The 15,747-nt window shown below is 43.7% G+C and overlaps 1 protein-coding gene across 1 annotated transcript in view; it reads left to right on the forward strand.

The window, feature by feature from the left end:
* The window catches only part of LOC124048431 (zinc finger protein 385C-like), a 166,024-nt gene that overhangs the window by 40,772 nt on the left and 109,505 nt on the right, over positions 1-15,747 (forward strand). The gene's annotated exons all lie outside the window — the stretch shown is intronic.

Consider the following 15,747-nt stretch of genomic DNA (forward strand, 5'->3'; position numbering starts at 1 on the left):
ACGAGGTACTGATAAATGCGGTTTTCCACTCATCTTCATCCCGGATTCGCACCAAGTTTTATGCGCTCCTAAGATCCAGTTTTGTGAAGAACCGTGCTCCGTGGAATGACTCCACTGCTGTGGCGATGAGAGGGAGCGGGTAACTGAACCCCACTGTGATGGAATTTAGACCTCTATAGTCAATGCACGGACGCAGACCTCCCTCCTTCTTCTTCACAAAAAAGAAACAGATAACAGATAATGTGGAGGGCTGAATGTACCCCTGTCCCAGAGATTCGGTAACATATGTTTCCATAGCCACCGTCTCCTCCTGTGACAGGGGATACACGTGACTCCTGGGAAGTGCTGCGTTTACCTGGAGGTTTATCGCACAATCCCCTCGTCGATGTGGTGGTAATAGGGTCGCTCTCTTTTTACAGAAGGCGATTGCCAAATCGGCATATTCATAATGCACTGATGGAAACTCCCACACACCTACCTGAGCACTCCTCTGACCACCCCTTAAGAGCCCCCTGTTTCCACAAAATTTTGGGATTGTGATAAGCCAACCAGGGAATACCCAGCACCACTGGAAACGCAGGAGAATCAATGAGGAAGAGACTAATCCGCTCCTCATGACCCCCCTGCATCACCATGTCCAGTGGAACCGTGGCCTCCCTGATCAACCCTGACCCTAACGGTCAACTATCTAGGGCGTCACGGGGAAGGGTTGGTCTATCTGCACCAAGGGAATCCCTAACTTACTAGCAAAACCGCGGTCCATAAAACTCCCCGCTGCGCCTGAATCGACTAGCGCCTTATGCTGGGAATGAGGGGAAAACTCAGGAAAGGAAATCAACACATACATATGACCAACAGGGGGCTCTGGGTGAGCCAGGTGCTGACTCACCTGAGGTGACAAGCTCCTCCAGCACCTGTCAGCAGTGTGTCCTCTCCGACCGACCACAGCTGGTGCAGGAAGAGGCTCCTCCTCCGGTGGCCCTACCAGCAGCACCCCCTAACTCCATGGGTGTTGGTGCATGAGCGCTGGGAGGTGGAATGAACAGACCCTGATCAGGACGCCCGCGAGCCGCCAGCAAGTTGTCCAGCCTGATGGACATGTCTATTAGCTGGTCCAGACTAAGAGTGGTGTCACGACAGGCTAGCTCCCGGCGGACGTCCTCCCGCAGGCTACAGCTATAATGGTCCATCAGGGCCCTGTCATTCCACCCCGCGCCGGCGGCCAGGGTCTGGAACTCCAGTGCGATATCATGTGCACTCTTTGTCTCCTGCCTTAGGTGAAACAGCCATCCACTGGGTAATGGTCCCTCGCCGAGTCCGGGCCCTCCCAGACCACGTTGGCCAAATCCAGGGCTTTAACCTCGAGACGGGGAGACGACAACGTTGACACTCTCCTCTCCCGAGGGAGTCGGGTGAACGGTCACCAGGTAAAACTCCAGCTGGAGCAAGAACCCCTTACACCCGGCAGCTGTCCCATTGTAGTCCCTCGGGAGAGCGAGCCGAATCCCGCTGGGGCCGGATGCCGCCGGAGAAGGTGGTGGTGCAGGCTGGAGAGTGGCTGAAGACAAGGTAACCTCTCCATTCTCGCCAACACCTGATCCATCGCTGTCCCCAAACGGTGTAATACCGCAGTGTGCTATTGAACACGCTCCTCCATGGACGGGGTGGGCGCGTCCGCTGCTGCTGACTCCATGCTATTTGGTGCGGGATTCTGTCAGATCTCCCCAAGGAATGTGGGTGTGGAGTCAGGTGCAGGAGAAACATGTTCCAAAGAAAAGGGCTTTTTATTTAACTAGGACACCGGACTACAGTAATAGCCACAAAAACCCCCTACTCAGACACAGTCCAGGGAAAAAACACCTGTAAAACATGAGCTAATAAAACAAAACCCAAACTCACTGACAGTTCAAACGAAAACAATCCCGCACAAACACCCAAAGGAAATGCCAAATTAAATACCCCCCCCCCCTAATTAACCAAAATGAAACCAGGTGAAACACAAAACAGACATAACCAAAAGAAAAGGTAAAAGGATCGGTGGCAGCTACTAGACCGGCGACGACGATCACCGATCTCCGCCCGAACAGGGAGAGGAGCCACCTCCGGTAGAAGTCGTGACAACAACCTAATTTTTTTATAACGGTGCATTGACCTACTGCTGTGCATTTAGCCCTCCAGTCTGCCCTGAATCGGTATGCTATTTCCCCACTTTAAATAGCAATTATAGGCACACACTTAACAGATTTTACAGATTAGAAAATGACGCCGACAGATAGGGAAGCCATCCTTCTAGCTCCTTAGCAACTTTGCAGTATTTGTTTTTATGTGTTATCTCTTACATTATTAGCCCAGAATTTTTTTTCTGTTATTACATACAACCGGAAATATCCTTTAGATATCATAGCAGCGGGAACTCACCAGCATTACCAGTATTACGACCAGGAATACGACTTTCCCGATATGGATCCTTTATTCGTACCCCCCAGGGCAATTGAACTGATTCCAGAGGCTGATCCAAAATACTGCTGGCGGAGAAGAGGTATTCGGAGTGGATTCCTAGTCTGACTCAGGAGGCGCGCACACCAACCACCACTTCCGAGTATATTACTTGCTAGTGTTCAGTCTCTGGATAATAAAGTTGATGAGCTCAGGGCTAGGATCTCCTTCCAGAGAGACATCAGGAATTGTAACCTACTCTGTTTCACGGAAACATATCTCTCGGGATACACTGTCTTAAGTCCGTACAGCCAGTTGGGTTCTATAGTTCATTGCGCAGACATGTTTCATGATTAACTACTCATGGTGTGATTGTGATAACATACAGAAACTCAAGTACCTTTGTTTACCCACCCTAGAATACCTCACAATCAAATGCCGACCGTATTACTTCCCAAGAGAATTCTCTTCGGTTATAGTCACAGCCGGGTATATTCCCTCTCAAGCTAATAACATGACGGCCCTCAAAATACTACACTGGACTCTATGCAAACTGGAAACATCATATCCTGAGGCCGCATTTATTGTAGCCGGGGATTTTAACAAAGCTAATTTGAGGAAAACGCTACCGAAGTTCTACCAACACATTGGCTGTAGCAATCGGTCTGAGGAAACATTGGACCACTGCTACTCAACTTTTCAAAATGCCTACAAGGCCCTCCCCCTCCCTGATCACGATTCCATTTTGGTCCTCCCTTTCTATAGGAGTAACTCAAATAGGAAGTACCCGACTATTCAACGCTGGTCTGACCAATCGCAATCCATGCTTCAAGATGGTTTTGATCACGCGGACTGGGATATGTAGCCTCTGAAAATAATATCGACAAATACATGGATACGGTGACTGAGTTTATCAGGAAATGTATTAAAACCTACCCAAACCAGAAACCTTGGATAGATGGCAGCAATCACACAAAACTGAAAGCATGAACCACCGCATTTTACCATGGCAATGTGACTGGGAATATTGCAGAATACGAAGAGTGTAGTTATTCCCTCTGTAAGGCAATCAAACAGTCAAATCCACTGTGTCAGTTCAGACACAGTGGATTTGCAATTCAACAGCTCAGACACGAGACGTATGTGACAAGGTCTACAGACAATCACAGACAACAAAGGGGAAACCAGCCACACTGATGTCTTGCTTCCAGATAAGCTGAACACCTTTTTCGCCGGCTTTGAGGATCGTACAGTTTAAAAAAATATATATTTCACCTTTATTTAAGCAGGTAGGCCAGTTGAGAGTTACAACCAGTTCTCATTTACAACTGCGACCTGGCCAAGATAAAGCAAAGCAGTGCGACCAAAACAACACACAGTTACACATAAACAAACGTACAGTCAATAACACTATAGAAAAATCTATGTACAGTGTGTGCAAATGTAGACGATTAGGGAGTTAAGGCAATAAATAGGCCATAGAGGTGAAATAATTACAATTTAGCATTAACACAGGAGTGATAGATGTGCAGATGATAATGTGTAAGTAGAGATACTGGGGTGCAAAAGAGCAAAAAGTTAAATAAGAATATGGGGATGAGGTAGTTGGGTGTGCTATTTACAGATTGTCTGTGTATAGGTACAGTGATCAGTAAGCTGCTCTGACAGCTGATGCTTAAAGTTAGAGAGGGAGATATAAGTCTCCAGCTTTAGTGATTTTTGCAATTAGTTCCAGTCATTGGCAGCAGAGAACTGGAAGGAAATGCGGCCAAAACAGGTGTTGGCTTTGGGGATGACCAGTGAAATATATCTGCTGGAGCGCATGCTACGGGTGGGTGTTGCTATGGTGACCAGGGAGCTGAGATAAGGTGGGGCCTTACCTAGCATAGACTTATAGATGACCTGGATCCGGTGGGTTTGGCGACGAATATGAAGTGAGGGCCAGCCAACGAGAGCATACAGTTCTCAGTGGTGGGTAGTACATGGGGCTTTGGTGACAAAACAGATGGAATTGTGATAGACTACATCCAGTTTGCTGAGTAGAGTGTTGGAGGCTATTTTGTAAATAACATTTCCGAAGTCAAGGATCGGTAGGATAGTCAGTTTTACGAGGGTATGTTTGGCAGCATGAGTGAAGGAGGCTTTGTTGTGAAATAGGAAGCTGAGTCTAGATTTGATTTTGGATTGGAGATGCTACATGTGAGTCTGGAAGGAGATTTTACAGTCTAACCAGACACCTAGGTATTTGTAGTTGTCCACGTATTCTAAGTCAGAACCGTCCAGAGTAGTGATGCTAGTTGGGCGGGTGGGTGCGGGGAGCAATCTTAAAAGCAGTTGGAGGCCAGGGAAAGAGTTTTGTATGGCATTGAAGCTCATTTGAACATTTGTTAACTTCTCTTAGGGTAGGGGGCTGCATTTGGAATATTGGATGATAAGCATGCTCAAATGAAACTACCTTCTACTCAGGCCCAGAAGATTGGATATGCATATAATTAGTAGATTGGGATAGAAAACACTCTAAAGTTTCCAAAACTGTTCAAATAATGTCTGTGAGTATAACTGATTTGGCAGGCGAAACCCTGAGAAAAATCCATTCAGGAAGTAGGATTTTTTGTTGTTGTTGTAGTTTTCTGTTCATTGCCATTACAGTATCCATTGCCTTAGGACTCCAATTGAAATATTGTTGATTATTTAGGCTAAAAACAACCTTGAATATAAACATCGTTTGACATGTTTCTATGAACTTTAAGGATACAATTAGATTTTTTTGTCTGCCTGTTGTGACTGCGTTTGAGCCTGTGGATTACTGAAGAAAACGCGCAAACAAAACAGAGGTTTTCGGATATAAAGAGAGACTTTATTGAACAAAAGGAACATGTATGGAGTAAATGAATGTCTTCTGAGTGCAAACATATGATGATCATCAAAGGTAAGTGATGAATTTTATCTCTATTTCTTACTTGTGTAACTCTTCTACTTGGCTGGTTACTGTTTGCCTGCTGGGCTATGTTCTCAAATAATTGTAAGGTATGCTTTCTCCGTAAAGCATTTTAAAAATCTGACACCGTGGTTGGATTCACAAGAAGTTCATCTTTAAACCTATGTAAAATAGTTGTATCTTTTCTGATATTTTTCTGTATTTTTCTGTATTTGAATTTGGCTGTATTTCAATCTCACTGGATGTTGGCCAGGTGGGACTCTAGCATCCCACATACCCTAGAGAGGTCAACTCAGTGTCCACAGAAGGGCCAGATGTATACAGAATGGTGTCATCTGCGTGGAGGTGGATCAGAGAATCACCAGCAGCAAGAGCGACATCATTAACATATACAGAGTCGGCCCGAGAATTGAGCCCTGTGACATCCCCATAGAGACTGCCAGAGGTCCGGACAACAGGCCCTCCAATTTGACACACTGAACTCTATCTGAGAAGTAGTTGGTGAACCAGGCGAGGCAGTCATTTGAGAAACCAAGGCTGTTGAGGCTGCCGTTAAGAATGCAGTGATTGACAGTCGAAAGCCTTGACCAGGTCGATGAAGACGGCTGCACAGTAGTCTTTTATTGATGGCGGTTATGATATCGTTTAGGACCTTGAGTGTAGCTGATGTGCATGACCAGCTAGGAAACCAGATTGCATAGCGGAGAAGGTGCGGTGGGATTCGAACTGGTCGGTTATCTGTTTGTTAACTTTTGTTAAGATTTTAGAAAGGCAGGGAAGGATGGATATAGACCTATAACAGTTTGGGTATTGAGTGTCTCCCCCTTTGAAGAGGAAGATGACCCCGGCAGCTTTCCAATCTTTGGGGATCTCAGACAATACGAAAGAGAGGTTGAACAGGCTAGTAATATGGGTTGCAACAATTTCAGCTGATAATTTTAGAAAGAGATGGTCCAGATTGTCTAGCCCAGCTGATTTGTAGGGATCCAGATTTTGCAGTTCTCTCAGAACATCAGCTGGATTTGGGTGAAGGATAACCGTGCGGGGCTTGGGCAAGTTGCTGCAGGGGGTGCAGAGCTGTTGGCCGGGGTAGGGGTAGCCAGGTGGAAAGCATGGCCAGCCATAGATAAATGCTTTTTGAAATGATCAATTATCGTAGATTTATCGGTGGTGACAGTATTTCCTAGCCTCAGTGCAGTGGGCAGCTCGGAGGAAGTGCTCTTTTTCTCCATGGACTTTACAGTGTCCCAAAATGTTTTGGGAATTAGTGCTACAGGATGCAAATTTCTGTTTGAAAAAGCTAGCCTTAGCTTTCGTAGCTGACTGTGTATATTGGTTCCTGACTTCCCTGAATGTTGCAGATTGCGGGGGCTATTCTATGCTAATGCAGAACGCCATAGGATGTTTTTGTGCTGGTCAAGGGCAGTAAAGTCTGGGGTGAACCAAGGGCTATATCTGTTCTTAGTTCTACATTTTTTGAATGGGGCATGCTTATTTAACCTCTTGCTCCTACCTGACACGCAGGCGTCCCATCTAGACAACTGGAAATGCAAATGCGCTACGCTAAATGCTAATAGCACTCGTTAAAACTCAAACGTTCATTAAAATACACATGCTGAATTAAAGCTACACTCGTTGTGAATCCAGGCAACAAGTCAGATTTTTAAAATGCTTTTCGGCGAAAGCATGAGAAGCTATTATCTGATAGCATGTAACACCCCAAAAGACCCGCAGGGGACGTAAACAAAATAATTAGCATAGTCGGCGCTACACAAAACGCACAAATAAAATATAAAACATTCATTACCTTTGACCATCTTCTTTGTTGGCACTCCTAGATGTCCCATAAACATCACTATTGGGTCTTTTTTTCGATTAAATCGGTCCATATATAGCCTAGATATCAATCTATGAAGACTGTGTGATCAACGAAAAAAATAGCGTTTTATAACGTAACGTCATTTTTTTTAATTAAAAAAGTAGACGATAAACTTTCACAAAACACTTCGAAATACTTTTGTAATGCAACTTTAGGTATTAGTAAACGTTAATAAGCGATCAAATTGATCACGAGGCGATGTATATTCTATAGCTGTACGTCTGGAAATAATGTCCGGGTAAATCTCAACCAAAATATCCGGTCTGTTTGACCAAGAAACAAATCGTAGGCAAATGACAAGACTGTTGATATCGTGTGGAAGCTGTAGGTATTGCAACCTCGGCCCCATTTAATGTGGTTCACGTTTAACAATGGGTTGAAGTGGCGCATGGATACATTTTCCCATTTTCAGTGATCAGATTTTCCTGCACTTTTCGATGAAACGCACGTTCTGTTTTGTCACAGCCATGATTTAACCAGTTTTATAAACGTCTGAGTGTTTTCGATCCACACATACTAATCATATGCATATACTATATTCCTGGCATGAGTAGAAGGGCGCTGAAATGTTGCGCGATTTTTAACAGAATGTTCGAAAAAATAGGGGTAGGTGTAACAGGTTAAGAGGGTGAGGAAAGCACTTTTAAAGAGCAACCAGGCATCCTCTACTAACGGGATGAGTTCAATGTCCTTCCAGGATACCCGGGCCAGGTTGATTAGAAAGGCATGCTCGCTGAAGTATTTTAGGGAGCGTTTGACAGTGATGAGGGGTGATCGTTTGACCGCGGACCCATTACGGACACAGGCAATGAGGCAGTGATCGCTGAGATCTTGGTTGAAGACAGCAGAGTTGTATTTAGAGGGCAAGTTGGTCAAGATGATATCTAAGAGGGTGCCCATAGTTACGGATTTAGGGTTGTGCCTGGTAGGTTCCTTCATAATTTGTGTAAGATTGAGGGCATCTAGTTTAGATTGAAGGACGGCCGGGGTGTTAAACATTTCCCAGTTTAGGTCACCTAACAGTACGAACTCTGAATATAGATGGGGGGCAGTCAATTCACATATGGTGTCCAGGGCACAGCTGGGGGCTGAGGGGGGTCTAGAACAAGTGGCAATGGTGAGAGACTTGTTTCTGGAAAGGTGGATTTTTTAGAAGTAGAAACTCTGCAGGCTATCTCTGCAGTAGATTGCAACTCCACTCCCTTTGGCAGTTCTATCTTGTTGGAAAATGTTGTAGTTGGGGATGGATATTTCAGGATTCTTTTGTGGCCTTCCTAAGCCAGGATTCAGACACAGCTAGGACATCAGGGTGTGCTAAAGCAGTGAATAAAACAAACTTATGGAGTAGGCTTCGGATGTTAACATGCATGAAACCAAGGCTTTTACGGTTACAGAAGTCAACAAATGAGAGGGCCTGGGGAATAGGAGTGGTGCTGGTGGCTGCAGGGCCTGGATTAACCTCTAAATCACCAGAGGAACAGAGGAGGAGTAGGATAAGGGTACGGCTAAAAGCTATAAGAACTGGTCGCCTAGTGCGTTCGGAACAGAGCGTAAAATTAGCAGATTTCTGGGCGTGGGAGAATAGATTCAAGATATAATGTACAGACAAGGGTATGGTAGGATGTGAGTACAGTGGACGTAATCCTAGGCATTGAGTGACGATGAGAGAGGTTGTCTCTAGAGGCACCAGTATTCCAGGTGAGGTCACCGCCTGTGTGGGGGGGAAAAAGGCTATCTAAGGCATATTGGGCAGGCTGGGGGCTCTACAGTGAAGTAAGACAATAATAACTAACCAAAACATCAATAGACAAGGCATATTGAAATTTGGGAGAGGCATGTGTTGCAGAGTGATCATAGGGCCCAATGAGTAGCGATAGGTGAGTCAGGGAGCCGTTCAGTAGTCACTACTATGCTAGGCTAGCTGTAGACACCGTGATTCAGACAGCTAGCAGGCCGGGGTTAGCAGATGGGCCTTCGGCGACATCGCAACGGAAGAGCCTGTTGAAACAACCTCGGACGATTACGTCGGCACACCAGTCGTGATGGATCGGCGGTGCTCCGTGTCGGCAGTAAAGGGTCCAGGCCAATTGGCAAAATAGGTATTATAGCCCAAGAATTAGCTGGTGGACCTCTTCAGCTAGCCGGGAGATGGCTCTAGCTTGAGGCTAGCTCAAGGCTAACTGGTGGTTGCTTCAGGACAGAGCCGCTAGTTAAGAGTAGCCACTCGGATTGCAGCTCGCTAGCTGTGATGATCCGGTGTAAAGGTTCAGAGCTTGAGATAGGAATCTGGAGATGTAGAGAAAAAGCAGTCTGATATGCTCTGGATTAATATCGCGCTGTGCAGACTGGCAGGTATTGACCGAGCTGAGGCTGGCTGGTGTAGCGAGTTAATGGTGAAGATCGCTAGCAGTGACTAACTGACTACTAGCATTTCGCTACACCCGCAATAAAATCTGCTAAACGTGCATGTGACCAATATCATTTTATTTTATTTTATTTGAAGACCTGACACAGATCAATGCAAAACACTCACCAGTAAACCTTTTGGTATCAGAATCTGTTCTGTCTTGGCGAAAATCAGACTTCTCCTTCACTGTTGCTGTTAGTGTTAGTCAAAAATATCAGCGAAAAGAAGTCTGTTTGTCTCTCTGTTTACCTCTACCAAGGCACACTTCATACAGCACCCCCACTGGCATACAGTAGAAATCAGTGTATTAAGTGTATCAGTGAATGGCGCCTCGGTGGATGACCTTGTTATCTATAACCTTGATTAATAAAGCAGCCATTGTGTGTGCGTGTGCATGTGTGTGTGCGGGTGTGTCAAGTACTGTATATAGCCGCCTCTCTGTCCTGACTCATCTGTCTCTTTGGGACTAGCCCTTTGTCTATCAATCTGTTTGGTCTGGCTGTCCGTCCATCCTTCCACTTATCTGAGCTACTTGTTGTGCTTCCGAGTGGCGCAGCGGTCTAAGGCACTGCAACTCAGTGCTAACGGTGTCACTTCAAACACCCTGGTTCAAATCCAGGCTGTATCACAACCGGCTGTGATTGGGAGTCCATTGGGTGGCGCGCAATTGACCCAGCATCATCCGGGTTTAGCCGGTGTAGGCCATCATTGTAAATCAGAATTTGTTCTTAACTGACTAGCCTAGTTAAATAAAATAAAATCATGAATAATTAAAAATCCGTCCTGGATAAAAACATCTTTACGCCGTTTAAGACCTTGTGTCAGCTTCCTGTTAACAGCCATGTTCCAAAATATTTCAGAGGAGATGTGGGAAGTCTGAGCCCCTCCACACCCAAGGAGGATTTGATGTTTTAATTACCCCGATGATCACAGATCATTCACCTCTGGCTGTCTTTCTCCCGTTTTCATTTTGTCTCTCTCTTTCGTGCTTTTCTCTATCTGTCCCCTCTTCACATCTCCCTTGTTCTTTTCTCTCTCTTTCACTCTCTCACTTGTTCTCATTTTGTCTCTCTTATTATTTTGTCTCTCTCGTTCTTTCACTAGGTCTCCCTTTTCTCCTCCCAATTTCTCCCTCAATCTCTCTCTCTCTCTTTTCAACACATATCAAAGTTCTGTGATCAGAGAGGGAAGCACCAGCGGCAACACAATATTTATATTTGTAATTACAGGAAGCACATTGGATGGTGCCTTCGCGTGGTTCATCATTCGTCTTGTCCTGTCTTGTCTGTATCTAAGTTGGGGCTGCTGCTAACATGCTGCTAACACATGGCCTCCCTATCCGTCTTTGTAGTACTATGGGTTAACTTTTCACTGCAGTGGGCTAAATCAGGGTCACACGTAGTGTTTCTTGGTAGTCTTAAACAAATGTACTTTGAAACAAAAGCATATACCTCACACAGATGGTTATGGGCTTTAAAAAAAAGACACCTGTACCATGTCATATATAGAGTTTGCATCTCAGTATTACATGTTATATACATCACTGAAAACTGAAATATATCAAAACCGTTTGAAACACCAGATTTTCAGATTTTATTAATTATGAAATGTTGAAAGATATTAAGAACATTCCATCTATGAGGCCACTAGGTAATTTGACTGCAGGAAAGGGCTACGGTGTTGACAATGGAGTAGTCAGTTGCTGCTTTCTGTGTAGCAAAGCCCATGTTTAACACCTGCTTCCTACTTCAATCATAACTGTAGGTCTATTCTTGGGCGCTTGACTTTGTATAAAAGTGGGGGTGCATTTCTAAACCCATTTTAATGCAACTCTGTATTGTTTCTCAACAGGGAATTCATGTTTACATGACAGAATATTGAAAGAATAGACTAGATTTTGTTTTTGCCACAATGAATTAAATAGAAAGAGTAGACGAGACTCGTTTTCTAACTAGATTACTAATCTACCACCATCCCTCAAAGTCCCACTAGGGCTACATGATATGGGCCCCAAAAAAATGCAATCATTTAAAAAAATAATTTGTATTTTATTTTTTACAAATATTGCAGTTGCGATTTTTTGTGCAATTGATATAAAAAATACTTGGGTGAACTGTTAGAATCATAGAAATAGAATGATTATTCAAATTCTATGGTTGATGTTGTTTAGCATGAAAACGAATGAAAAAGACAGGTACTGTAGGAAAAAAGACAGTACTGTACGCTGATAGGCTAAAACTGCTTCTCCAATAGAAATCCCCAATCACACTTGCAGGCGATGTCATGGCGATGTTGGCTAGCTAAGCTCATGCATAGAAACACGTCATCAGGTTTAACGGTCGTTTCACGCCAAACAGCACATGAGCAGGCCATCAAAGGCACTCATCCGATATAAAGTTGTTTTTGACAAATATGAAAACGTGTCACTTTGTCACTTTCACAAGGTTAGAGTAATAACATGTTCAACTACTTAAAACCTTGGCTCGAGACTAGATTGTGCTTTTAGATTTTGAGAAAATTAACAACAAAGGAAGACTTTTTCACTTCACTCATTGACTTCTCAAACCCCCCCGGCCTGGTCTGTTTGGTCTGTTTCAGAAGCGTTCCCAGAAGTCTGGCGATGTTGCGTTTCTGGATTTATAAACTCTGTGGTAGGAGTTTTTGTGACCAGGTAGGATCCAAATTGTTGGTTAGTGTTATGTGTATTAAAGTTGTCAAAAGTTTAATATATTGTCCCATATTCCTAGCAATAAATTATTACATTAAGCTTGTGACTCTACACACTTGTTGAATACATTTGCTGTTTGTTTTGGTTGTGTTTCTGGTTGTGTTTCTTCCAATTGGAATGAATAGTAAATAATGTATTGTGTGATTTTGAAGTCACTTTTATTGTAAATAAGGAAATTATATTTTTCTAAACACTTCTACATTGATGTGGATGCTACCATGATTACTGAATGAATCGTGAATAATGATGAGTGAGTAAGTTATAGATGCACAAATACTGTATCATACCTAAGACTTACTAACCAACTAATCTGTAACTTTCTAAACTATCGAATCCAGCTACCCAGCAAAGGGCTACCTGTCATCAGCATCTGGCTCCTCAGAGAAGAGGCCATACCCCAAACTATATAATAAAATAGTATATTGCATTCCGTCTCAGCTGTTCATTCAGTTTAACATTTACTCGATTGAAATTACAGTACAACAGAACAGATGAACAGGGATTACATTTACTCGCAAGGGTGGCCTAAAAAGAGCCTCATGTATGTGTGTGAGGCTCTCAGGTGTTCCATGTCTGGCTGCTCTATTCATAGAATGTTCCCCTGGACTCTATGAGTCCCTTGAGAGACATAAATAATAACAATGCCTTTGTATGGCGTGTTTCATTTGACCGCTCATGTACAGTAGGTACATGTCTAGGTCAGCCAGTTAAGTCGATCTTTCCAAAGTTGGTTAATCCTATTGGAGCAGTGGTTAGCGAGTTTGCCTACAGGCTTGGAAACCCAGGTTCAAGATTTCGGTTCGAGACCCTCAAGGGGAATTGCTGTCGTTTAAGTTATGCCTAAATGACTGGTAGGTTACAAAACACACAAACATGTGAAAAGGGTTACATAGTGCAAGTTTCAACCCTTTATGGAACTGCTGTCAGTCCCTTGTTCTGTCAGTGGGTTGTTCCAATTACCAATTATACGATGCACAGCCCTCATTTATCAAATCCCATTGATAAACGAGGCACCCTGCCTGGTGTGGAAAGGATACAGTCAGCCCATCAAACAGATGGAGCGAGCAGGTGGAGAGAGAAAGAAAAGGGGAGAGAGAGAGAGGAGAGGGAGGGGGAGGGAGGGAGGCAGGGAAACTACGAGAGAGAGGGAGGGAGGGGAGGGAGCAAGAGAGAGAGAGACAGGCAGAGACAGAGAGAGACACTGCAAGAGAGAGAAAGAGCAAACAGGGAGAGAGAAAGAGAGAGTGAGGGTCTGTAAATTTCCCCTGGCACTGTGTAGAACAAGGAGCCAGTTTAAAAACTTCCCATCAGCTCTCTCTCTCCCTCTCCTGTAATTTGGCCCTGCGGGGTCGCTCATTCACGGGCCACCACCGCACGCTGCTAAACGCTTTCCCAGAAGGCCCGTGTGAACGGCTGAGGCGCTGCACGAGGTGCTGACTGTTCCATTGCATGCAGCTGTTGATGACTGTATTCTGATATAGTCGTCAGGGCAGAGGAAATGGGTAGAGTATGTGTGTGTGTCTCATCATGGATTATACTAGCAGTTGACAGACAGGCCCTTTAACTGTTTTGGTACATTGTTCCCTCAACAACTGGTGGAGGGTCAGATGTGTTGATCATAATCCTAGATCATTTATTAAGGCCCTCAGTTGTCTCCATGTATGTGCTCATGTATTGCAAAGCCTACTAACTAGCCAATGCAACTTGTGAATCAGCCCCTGGCAGACAGGCCTTTAAAGACCCAGTGTAGTAAACAAAATGGCTTTTTTTTAAATAAAACAAATCCAAATATGAGGTTGGAAGAATAATGTGCAATTGTGATAATCCCGTTTTAGCGTAAGAACGGTTTGAGAAGACATTTAAGATATTTCAGCCTGTTTTCGTGGGGTGGAGTTTTGGCCGTCCATGGTGACATCACCATGCTCTAAATTAGTTAATAGACCAATAAGAAATAGAGTTCCAAACCTCTCTGCCAATAACAGCTAATTTTCAGTTTCCCCCTCCCCACTCCGAGACACTCCTAGCAAAATTCTTGCTTAAGAAAATAATTTGATATTGAGATAAAAACAGCTGCATTGGACCATTAACAGCTGATCTAGGGACAGATATTGTTTGGCTCATACTGGTACGAATATGGGCTAGGTTAGGGAAATAGCATTATTCCGTTGACCAATGTGTGGTCTATGCACATGTCTAAGTTAGAGGGAGGACATTTCAATCCAAAATAAAAGTTTGTCAGATGTTTTCATACTTTAAAAGTAGTAATCTGATAAGACAAATCCACTTTTGTAGAGCCATCCATATGCCAAAGTATATAGTTATCCCTGTCTCTGACCCCACTCTCTGAGGGTTTCTCATGGGGAGTGGATATGCAAAAAAACACATTTCCAAATAGGACAAATGTAAGCACCAACCTAATTATCTTATTTTATATTATAGCTACTGTAGTAGGTAGGGTTGCACATTTTGGGGAATATTCAGAGGTGGAAACTTTACTTGGGAATTAACAGGAATATACGGGAATTAATGGGAATATATGGGAATTTACGGAAATATATGCAAATTAATATTAATACCATTTAAATGTGAATGTTTTTTTGCATTGGATATACAGTTGGTCGGAAGTTTACATACACTGAGGTTGGAGTCATTAAAACTAGTTTTTCAACCACTCCATACATTTCTTGTTAACAAACTATCTACTTTGTGCATGACATAAGTAATTTTTCCAACAATTGTTCACAGACAGATTATTTCACTTATAATTAACTGTATCACAATTCCAGTGGATCAGAAGTTTACATACACTAAGTTGACTGTGCCTTTAAACAGCTTAGAAAATTCCAGAAAATAATGTCATGGCTTTAGAACCTTATGATAGGCTAATTGACATCATTTGAGTCAATTGGAGGTGTATCTGTGGATGTATTTCAAGGCCTACCTTCAAACTCAGTGCCTCTTTGCCTGGCGTCATGGGAAAATCCAAAGAAATCAGCCATGACCTCAGAAACACAATGGTAGACCTCCACAAGTCTGATTCCTTGGGAGCAATTTCCAAATGCCTGAAAGTACCACGTTCATCTGTACAAACAATAGTACGCAAGTATAAACACCATGGGAACACGCTGCCATCATACCGCTCAGGAAGGAGATGCGTTCTGTCTCCTAGAGATGTACGTACTTTGGTGCAAAAAGTGAAACTCAATCCCAGAACAACAGCAAAGGACCTTGTGAAGATGCTGGAGGAAACGGGTACAAAATCATCTATATCCACAGTTAAACAAGTCCTATATCAACATAACCTGAAAGGCCGTTCAGCAAGAAAGAAACCACTGCTCCAAACCCACCATAAAGAAGCC

The sequence above is a fragment of the Oncorhynchus gorbuscha genome, linkage group LG11, assembly GCF_021184085.1.
Source record: "Oncorhynchus gorbuscha isolate QuinsamMale2020 ecotype Even-year linkage group LG11, OgorEven_v1.0, whole genome shotgun sequence".
Classification (NCBI taxonomy): Eukaryota; Metazoa; Chordata; class Actinopteri; order Salmoniformes; family Salmonidae; genus Oncorhynchus; species Oncorhynchus gorbuscha.